This window comes from Theropithecus gelada, chromosome 17, assembly GCF_003255815.1.
Source record: "Theropithecus gelada isolate Dixy chromosome 17, Tgel_1.0, whole genome shotgun sequence".
Taxonomy (NCBI): domain Eukaryota; kingdom Metazoa; phylum Chordata; class Mammalia; order Primates; family Cercopithecidae; genus Theropithecus; species Theropithecus gelada.
This window is the reverse complement of record NC_037685.1, coordinates 92,732,826-92,743,657: the sequence shown is the minus strand read 5'-3', so window position 1 is coordinate 92,743,657 and position 10,832 is coordinate 92,732,826. Positions and strand designations below refer to the sequence as shown.

General features: G+C 42.1%; 1 pseudogene; it reads right to left on the bottom strand.

Annotated features, from left to right (window-relative positions):
- Positions 1–259: 259 nt before the first annotated feature.
- On the bottom strand, positions 260–8,113 carry LOC112610709 (annotated as a pseudogene).
- Between the last annotated feature and the right edge of the window lie 2,719 nt (positions 8,114–10,832).

Genomic DNA, 10,832 nt, shown 5'->3' with positions numbered 1-10,832 from the left:
TGTATTTTTAGTAGAGGTGGGATTTCGCCATGTTGGCCAGGCTGGTTTTGAACTCCTGACCTTAGGTGATCCGCCCACCTTGGCCTCCCAAAGTGCTGGGACTACAGACCTGAGCCATCGCGCCCGGCCTAAAAAAATTTTTTTTGGGGGGGGGATACCAAATTATTTGAAGGAATGGTACAAATCAAAGAACATAAGTGGACGTTTTGGTACAACTTATAGAAAAGGTAAAGGATACCCCAACATGTATGCACTGCCTTAGTGACCAGGGAAGTCACCCCATGGCTATGGGGAAATTAGCCTGAGGCTTAGCTTTCATTATCACTGTCTCCCAGGGTGTGCTTGTCAAAGAGATACTCTGCCAAGCCTGATTCGGGTGCTCCTATCTTGCGCAAGTTGGTCACGTGGTCACCTAATTCTTTGATGGCTTTCACCTGCTCATTCAGGTAATGTGTCTCAATGAAGTCACACAAATGAGGGTCATTTTTATCAGTGGCCAGTTTGTGCAGTTCCAGTAGTGACTGATTCACATTTTTTTCCAAATGCAATGCACACTCCATCGCATTCAGGCCGCTCTCCCACCCCAGTCCTCATAGTCTGGTTTCTTGATATCCTGAAGGAAGATTCGGCCACCTAGTTGTTCTACAGCTTCATCATTTTCTCGGCATGTTCCCTCTCCTCATGAGATTGGTGAAGAAAGTATTTGGCAAAATTCTTCAGGGCCACATCATCGCGGTCGAAGTAGCAAGACATGGACAGGTAAACGTTGGAGGCGCAGAGCTCCAGGCTGATCTGGCGGTTGATGGCGGCCTCTGAGTCCTGGTGTTAGTTCCGGCGCACCTGCGAGGTGGACGCGGTCGTCATGGCGCAGGCTAAGGCCAGGCCAGGCGGCGGCGGTGGCTGCACGGCGCAGGAGCGGCGGCGGGGGCCTTGGGGCGGTCCGAGGGCGCGGTGTAGAGGTGACGGAGGCCTGGCTATGGGCGGCCGGCCGGGATGGGGGACGAGGGCTGGGTGCCGTCCGAGCACTGTTGAAGCAGGAAACCCCGAAGACTCTCGGCGAAGAACGTCTGGCCTAAAACATTTTTAAACAAGCAAGAAAGGATTCAGTTTACCACTCATAAATTTATCTGAAACTAATCCTGAAGGTTTTATTCCAGTGGGAAAAACAAAAAATCTAGCCAGGCATGGTGGCACATACCTATAGCTCCAACTACTCAGTAGGGTGAGGCAGGAGAGTCACTTGAGCCCAAGAGTTCAAGGCTAGTGTACACTGTGATCATGCCTGTGAATAGCTCCTATGCTCCAGCCTGGCAACATAGCAAAACCCTGTCTCTGAAAGAAAAAAAAAGTAAGTCTGAGATGTTAAGAAAAGGGTTAGCCACGGGAGGAGGATTTGCTCCTGGTGTTACTGTATCTCCAACCTCCCCCACGCCATTTTTTCCCTTCCTTGGAGATCTAGATGGTTCATGCCCACAGCTGCCCTGCCCTGCTGATGGTTCTCTGGTCATTCCAACTGCGGCAGTCTCTCCCTGCCTGCCTCTTCTCAGGATGCCACCTCTGCTGCCAGTGTGGGTGGGTGGACGTGGTGCCCCCCCATCCTGCTGCTACTGCTGTTGCCAGTTTTTCCCTCAACTGCTGCCGAAACACATCGTGTGTCTTTTTATTACTATAAATTAATTGATAAAAGTTCAAATGTATGAACTTAAAAGTTCACTATTTAGCTCACAATGATATAATTACAAGTAATTAAAATTTTACTTTTTGTGAGTTTTATACCATAGAACCACTTTAAAAATAATTTTTCCTTAATAATAAAGTAATATATGCTCATTATAGAACATTTGAAAACAAAATTGCTCCATTCCTGTTCATCAGCTTGGGGTACAAAAGGAAATCTCATTTGGTCAATATTAAATTAGATGGTTATATAGCCTGGGCACGGTGGTTGATGCCTATAATCCCAGCAGGTTGGAGGCCAAGGTGGGTGGATCACCTGAGGTCAGGAGTTCAAGAGCAGCAGGGCCAACATGAAATCCCATCTCTACTAAAAAAAAAAAATACAAAAAATTAGCCAGGCATGTTGGCGGGCGCCTGAAGTCCCAGCTACTCGGGAGGCTGAGGCAGGAGAATGGCGTGAACCCGGGAGGCGGAATGTGCAGTGAACTGCGATCGCACCACTGCACTCCGGCCTGGGCGACAGAGTGAGACTCCGTCTCAAAAACAAATTGAATAGAAACAATTTAATGTAGTTCAATTTACTGTACATGTGTTGTTGAACAATTTGAAGATTTCTTTCAGATACCCATGACACTTCAGAGTGTAACTTCTAAAAATAAGCTTGTGCTTCCCTACAAAACCCAAAATATAATTATTATACCTAAGAAAGCAACTCCCTAAAAAAAACTAATATCCAGTCTATTTTCAGATTTCCCCAAGTGCCCACAAAATGTTTTTTATAGCCCTTCTTTTTCTGATTCAGAATCCAATCAAGATTCATGCATTGTACTTGATTATGGCTTCTTTCATTCTACATTAACCCCCACATACCCTTTTGTTAAAAATGACATTGACTTTTTAAATTGATAAGGCTGGTTGTCCTGTAGAATGTAGATTGCCCTTTATTTTTTTCTGGACTATCTTTTCAAGGATGTTTAGATAAAACAGCCTTAGAAGGTGAAGACATCTCCCTNCCACTGCACTCCGGCCTGGGCGACAGAGTGAGACTCCGTCTCAAAAACAAAAAGAAACAACAAAAAAGAAATTATAATAAAAATTGAATAGAAACAATTTAATGTAGTTCAATTTACTGTACATGTGTTGTTGAACAATTTGAAGATTTCTTTCAGATACCCATGACACTTCAGAGTGTAACTTCTAAAAATAAGCTTGTGCTTCCCTACAAAACCCAAAATATAATTATTATACCTAAGAAAGCAACTCCCTAAAAAAAACTAATATCCAGTCTATTTTCAGATTTCCCCAAGTGCCCACAAAATGTTTTTTATAGCCCTTCTTTTTCTGATTCAGAATCCAATCAAGATTCATGCATTGTACTTGATTATGGCTTCTTTCATTCTACATTAACCCCCACATACCCTTTTGTTAAAAATGACATTGACTTTTTAAATTGATAAGGCTGGTTGTCCTGTAGAATGTAGATTGCCCTTTATTTTTTTCTGGACTATCTTTTCAAGGATGTTTAGATAAAACAGCCTTAGAAGGTGAAGACATCTCCCTCTGCAGCAAAGTAATTTAAAATCTTTTTATTGTAAAGAGCATATAAAATTTACCATTGTTAATTGTAGAGTTCAGTAGTGTTAAGTATATTCACATTGTTGTGGAACCAATCTCTGAAACGTTTTCATCTTGCAAAACTGAAACTCTATACCCATTAACCAACACCTCCCCATGTCCCTCTCCCTCCAGCTCCTGGCAACCACTATTCTGGCTTTCTGTTTCTAGGAATTTGAGCACTTTAGGGAACCTCACATGAGAGAAATCACACAGTATTTGTCTTTTTGTGACTGGTTTCTTTCACTTAGTATGATGTCCTCAAGGTTCATTCATGTTGTACCATGTGTCAGCATGTCCTTTGTAAGGATGAATAATGTTCCATTGTGTATTTACAACATACATATTGTATGTTGCAAACATGCCACATTTTTCTTATCCATTCATTCATCATTAAACATTGGTAATGCTTCCATCTCTTGGCTATTGTGAATAATCCTGTTATGAACATGGCTGTACAAATATTTCTTTGAGATCCTGCTATCAATTCTTTTGGCTATATGCCCAGAAGTGGAATTGCTGGATCATATGGTTATTTCTATTCTTAGTTTTTTTGAGGCACCACCATGCTGTTTTTCATAGCACGACACCATGGTACATTCCCACCAACAGTGTACAAGACGGTGTACTCTGTCGCCCAGGCTGGAGTGCAGTGGCGTGATCTTGGCCCACTGCAACCTCCACCTCCTGGGTTCAAGTGATTCTCCTGATTCAACCTCCCGAGTAGCTGGGACTACAGGCATGTGCTACCACGCCCGGCTACTTTTTTGTATTTTTAATAGAGACGGGGTTTCACCATGTTAGCCAGGATGGACTTGATCTCCTGACGTGATCCACCCTCCTCGGCCTCTCAAAATGCTGGGATTACAGGCGTGAGCCACCGCACCCAGCCTAACTTGTATTTTTAGTAGAGACAGGATTTCACCATGTTGACTAGGCTGGTCTTGAACTCCGACCTCAGGTGATACACCCGCCTCAACCTTCTAAAGTGCTGGGATTACAGGTGTGAGCCACCGCGCCCAGCCTCATTGTGTTTTTGGTTTGTATTTCCCTAATCATTAGTGAAGTGCTTGTGGGCATGTGTATATCTTCTTTGGGGCAATGTCTTTTCAGATCTTTTGCTCATTAAAAAAAAATTGAGTTGTTTTTAATTGAGCTGTAGGAGTTCATTGTATGTTTGTATATTAACCCCTTGTCAGATGTTTGATTTACAGATATTTTTTCTCATTCTGTGCATTGCCTTTTAACTCTGTTGATTGTGTTTTTTCATGCACAGATCAAGTCAGATTTTAACTTTATATATTAGCTTCTATAATTTGATATTTGAACACTTTTTCTCACACTGATCACCTTGGTTTCTAATAATATCAAAATATTTGCTTTCTCCTAAAAATGCACAAAATAGTCACAAAATCAAAGTGCTATATTTACTACTAAAAATAAGATACAGTATGAAGTTCTATATGTCTTTGAAATTCTTTTTGTCCTTAGAATATACAGTGGTAAGATGTATATCTTATACAGTATTCAAAATTCATTCAAAATTATTGTCTCTGTGTGGCTATATTACCAATTCAATACAGAGTTTGGGTAATTCATTTCAGTCTGTTTTTAATTTTAGTGTTTGCTTGGTTTTTCTTTTCTTTTCCTTTCTTTTGACATGGAGTCTCGCACTGTCACCCGGGCTGGAGTGCAATGGCATGATATTCGCTCACTTCAACCTCTGCCTCCTAGGTTCAAGAGATTCTCCTGCCTCAGTCTCCCGAGTAGCTGGGATTACAGGCATGTGCCACCATGCCCAGCTAATTTTTTGTATTTTTAGTAGAGATGGGGTTTCACTGTGTTGGCCAGGTTGATCTCGAACTCCTGACCTTGTGATCCACCTGCTTCAGCCTCCCAAAGTGCTGGGATTACAGGCGTGAGCCACCATGCCCGGCATTGGTTTTTCTTTAAATATGTAAAATAGTTACATGGATTAAAAAGAAAATGTCGGCCGGGCACGGTGGCTCAAGCCTGTAATCCCAGCACTTTGGGAGGCCGAGAAGGGCGGATCACAAGGTCAGGAGATCGAGACCATCCTGGCTAACACGGTGAAACCCCATCTCTACTAAAAAAAAAAATACAAAAAAATAGCCGGGCGAGGTGGCGGGCACCTGTAGTCCCAGCTACTCGGGAGGCTGAGGCAGGAGAATGGCGTAAACTTGGGAGGCGGAGCTTGCAGTGAGCTGAGATCTGGCCACTGCACTCCAGCCTGGGCGACAGAGTGAGACTACGTCTCCAAAAAAAAAAAGAAAATGTCTATAAAAAGATATATTCAGAAAAGTTTTGCTTCCATTCCTATCTCTTTTACCCCATTCCCCAAACTCCTACCCCAGAGGTTGTTTATTTGACCTTCCAGTATATATTTATGCAAAATTAAGCTATATATTTATATGTTTATATTTATATTCTTATTTCCCCCCATTCCTTACACAAAATATAACAATACTGGAATCTTGAAGCACTTTACTTTAAATGCATGAATCTTAAACTCTCTTTCTACTTAAAAAAATCTGCAAATAAGGGTCATAATAACTTCATGAACTTAAGAAATTGTTTGTTCTAAACAGTAAATTATGAATACCTATTTAAAAATAAGATGGCAATGAAGGATATTCATTGTATCATCATGGAAATGTATTACTGTCTTACCTTTGTTGTTCTTATTCTCCTTCCCTGTCTACGGTAAATATACAGCTGCCTGAGAGAATGGATTTACAAGCCTATATTCCCATAGTACTTGGCTCATAAACCAGTTTCCCATTCATCTCATTGTTTTACAGTTATTTATATGTCTTTTCCCCCAATAGTGTGTGAGCTCTGAGAGCAGGGATCATATATCCTATTCTTTTTTGTATGTCAAGCCGCATGCTACAGGGGAAAGTTCATTGTCTTTGGAATCTTGGCTCTATCACTTCCCAGCTGCATGAGTTTGTGCGTGTTACTTCACCACTGTGGACTTCAGTTTTCTCATTTACAAAAAAGTAATATCCTCTTGCAGGACTCTTGATAACACTAAATGAGACCGTGTAAGTAAAGGGCCCCATGAGTGGTCCAGCATCCTCTGAGCTTCCAATGCTATGGCGCCAATATTTTGTTTGTTCCTAGATTCAACTTCCCTTTCCACTGTGACATTAGCTCTTTTGATAAATTCTACATACGTATTTGTTTATTGTCTGTATCCCAACCAGTCAAAACCACCATGATATGCCTGTACTTGCTCTATTGAGAGTAGATGTTCTTTCTTTCCAATTTATAGCAAAGATGGAGTTAGTGTAGGGGGTGAGTTGGTAACATCTGTTTCACAACTCTAGGGAGCAACATTCTCACAGACCAGGGTGAAAGATGGCCCCTGAGAGACTGTGCAACTTGACAGCCTGGCTTTCTATCCTCCAACCTACACACCTATCTGTTTCTAAGCCGTTTTTTACTACTTTTTCTTTACCTCCTCTACCTGTGCTTAGGAACTCATGCTTTCCCTTTAGCATCAAGCTTCTTGGAGAAGTTACTTACTCCATTGCTCCCCTTTTATTAGCAATTTTCTTCTTCTTTTCCATTCACTCTTCAATTAATTGCAGTCTAGCTTTTGGTTTCCCTAGATTGAAACACATTCCAGAAAAATCAGTTTAATTTCAAAGCCTTGCACTTGCTCACTGAAACTTTTCATCGCTCTAAAACATTGGATTCATACCTCTCCCAACCCCAATTCCATATCCTCCTTACCTGATTTATTTTTTCAGAGCACTTATTCAATACATTAAATCTTCACATATTTATATGCTTATTATCTGTGTTCCCTGCTAGAATGTAATCCTAGAGGGCAGGGATTTTCCTTTTTTTTTTTTTTTTTTTTTGACACAGAGTCTCACTCTGTCGCCCAGGCTGGAGTGCAGTGGCCTGATCTCGGCTCACTGCAAGCTCCGCCTCCCAGGTTCATGCCATTCTCCTGCCTCAGCCTCCTGTGTAGCTGGGACTATAGGCGCCACCACCATGCCCAGCTAATTTTTTGTATTTTTAGTAGAGACGTGTTTTCACCGTGTTAGCCAGCATGGTCTCAATCTCTTGAACTCGTGATCTGCCCACCTCGGCCTCCCAAAGTGCTGGGATTACCGGCATGAGCCACCATGCCTGGCCAGGATTTTTATTTCTTATTTTGTTCACTGCTTTATTCCCAGTGCCTTGAATAGGAGATGCACCTAATGGGTGCTTCATGCATATTCACTGACTTGAACAAATAAATGCATTTTCTTATCTCCACATTCATTGTGTCCTTTCCATGTCCTCCTTGACTTCGCAGGGACACTTGACACTTGCTTCCGTGTACTTCCATGACCACACTCTCTCGTGGGTTTCCTCCTGTTTTCATACCACTTTCTTATTTCCCTTTGCCAGCTTCTTTTCTTGTTACTCTTAAATATTGGCCATTCTGGTGTTGTCCTTGTTATCTTTCTCTTCCTATTCTATGCTTTTCCAGACAAGCTTCTCTACACTCGGGGATTCAAATACCACCCACAAGGTGAAAATTCTCAAGCATATATTTCCAGCTCTTGAATGTGCTGTTCCCATCATTGAAATGGCCCCTCCCGTCTTAAATCACAACACAGTTTTTTCTCCCCAGACTGCTCTGTATTTAGGTTAAGAACCAACATGCAACTGATTCCCCAAGTCAGAAATTGAAGCGTCACCTTGAACTCCTTCCTCTCACCAGCATTCTGAAGCAGTAGGACACCAAGCTGCCCGTGTTATCCCGGCTCGCTCTCTGCCCACTGCACCGCCTTATCATTTCTAGCTTGTCCTGTTTCACTCATTTTCTAAAATTCCCTTGCCTCTGTCTTGCCTTCCTCTAATTCATCCCACACGTGGCAGCCAGAGCATTCATTTAAAAATGCCAAACTGCTCATGCTTCTCCCCTTAAAGAGTCCCCCTTTTCGTGATTCTCAGCTGTCTGCAGAAATCATCCAAACTTCTTGGCACAGTATGGAAGGCCCTTTAAGATCTGTCACATCTTCTACCCTGACGCAAATATTCTGCATATGGTATGGACTACTTATAATTCTTTAAAGAAGCCACACTCCTTCTTATCTCCTTTGTACATGCTGTTCCCAGTGTACTTTGTACATGCTGTTCCCAATGCACAGATGCTCTTCCACGCTTTGTCTATCTGGTGACTCCTGCTCAGGTCTTCCCTGATATCCCCAGGCAGAAACAGAAGATCCCTCTGTGTCCTCTCCTACAAATACCTCATTTACAGCACTGATTGCATTGGCAGGAATTGCTTTTCACATGTCTATCTTCCTGAAGCATCTGTGAGCCCCAGGAGGGAATAAACTTCATTCTAACCATCTTTTTGAACTTTTTTCTTGGCACAGAATGTTTATTCCGGTTTATTAAGTTGAACAATAACAATACTACTCTTCATCATCACCTCACATTTAACATGAAATTCTCATTTAAAATGTTCCTAAGATACTTTCTCCGTGGTCCAGCATTGGGTGGTTGCTATTCAGTGCAGAAAGGGAGATGCCATCTAAGTGTGGTGGCAGAGTGTGGCTTGTCACCCACCAAGAAGCCCGAGTTATTGTCTCTTGGCCTCTATGGACTTTGTGAGGCATTTAATCCTTCAGGCTTCAGTTTCCTTAACTAAAATGAGGAGCGGAATAACCTGAGTTCTGAGATTAAACAGAAAAGTGGAACTAAAGCCTCAGCCATACTCTGTTTTGGCAACCAATTTATAAGTTTTACCATCCTAAAATAAGCTCTGTGTATTTTATGTAATTATAATTTTGTATATTCATTTAATGTGTACCGGAGTTGTAGGCAGTCATTTTATTATTTTCATTTTTACATTTTTTAGAGACATGGTCTCACTCTGTCATGCATCCTGGAATGTAGTGGTTTGACCATAGCTCACTGCAACCTTGAACTACTGGGCTCACGCAGTCCTCCTGCCTCAGACCCCTGACTACAGGCATGCGCCACCATGTCTGGGTAGCAATGAAATCTCACTATGTTGTCCGGGCTGGTGACAGACTCCTGGACTCAAGCAATCATCCTGCCTCAGCCTTCCAAAGTCCTGGGATTATAGGCATGAGCCACCATGCCCGTCCGTAAGTGGTCATTTTAGATCATAAACTCCATAAGGGCCAAAGGCCTTTTGACTCTCCACATATGGTTGAGTAGAGTACCTGCACTCCATATGTATCGGCTGAACTGACTTGCATAGTGTTCAGAATACCTTTATAGCAATTTCAGAAACACAAGACGAGAAGCAGATTTGTGTGATTTTAGTTATAAATAGCAAGGAAAAAATGTTTTTCTCCTGGTAAATGAAAGGCACCAGTTTATCCAAAGGACTGAGAAAGGAAACTGATGCCTTGATCTGCTAAGTCCAAATCCTTTTGGTAAAATAGGGGTGGACAAATGGAAAAACCTGCCCTAGATGCCTCTGTGATATTTTCGTAATGCTCAGAGCAGGTGCTCTGTAAATACCTGTTGGATGAATGTTGCATGACTGCAGTTCCTCTGTAGCTTTAAAGAGTTCCTAAGAGCAGCTAGCCATATCCCTTAATAGTATCTTTCTGCTGACAGCAGCTGGCTATGTATGCTGTTAGTACGATTGCGAGATGATGAAGCAGGAGAGAGGTCAATTCTGAATAAACATCTAGGAATTTAGTAAGAGAAGTTGAGCAAAGAGCTGCATAAAACAGCTGTGGATACCAGTTAATGTAAACTTTATTCAGTTAGCTATACTAACTTTTTGAAAAATAAAGGCTGATGCCTGGTTACCTGAGCACTGACTCAGGCCCACAGGTGAATTTTGGACAAAACATTTTATTTTGAATTGTTTTTTGACGGGCCAATACAATCCAGTTTTCCAGAGTTTCTAACACTCCCTATTATCTTGCTTTACTCATTTACATAACCTGTGAATCTCCTGAAACTTCTTCCTGGTTTAGAGGAAAATTGAAACTAGAAAGAGAAATCTTTGGATGGCAAACTGGTCTGAATTTACAATTTAGTTTTCAGAATTGGTTTAACCAAGCTTTCAGAGCCAATGGGCATGTTTCTTTATCTGATTTGTCTTAAAGCTTTGTTTACTGCTACGATCTGTGAAAGACTTAAAAAAGAAGGGCTCATGATGAGTAATTGTCCAGGGCCCCTTACAAATAGGCATATTTTCATTAATTAAGAATTGTTAGGCCGGGCGCGGTGGCTCAAGCCTGTAATCCCAGCACTTTGGGAGGCCCAGACAGGTGGATCACGAGGTCAGGAGATCAAGACCATCCTGGCTAACACGGTGAAACCTTGTCTCTACTAAAAAATACAAAAAACTAGCCGGCCGAGGTGGCGGGCGCCTGTAGTCCCAGCTACTCGGGAGGCTGAGGCAGGAGAATGGCATGAACCTGGGAGGCGGAGCTCGCAGTGAGCTGAGATCCGGCCACTGCACTCCAGCCTGGGCGACAGAGCCAGACTCCATCTCAAAAAAAAAAAAAAAAAAAAAA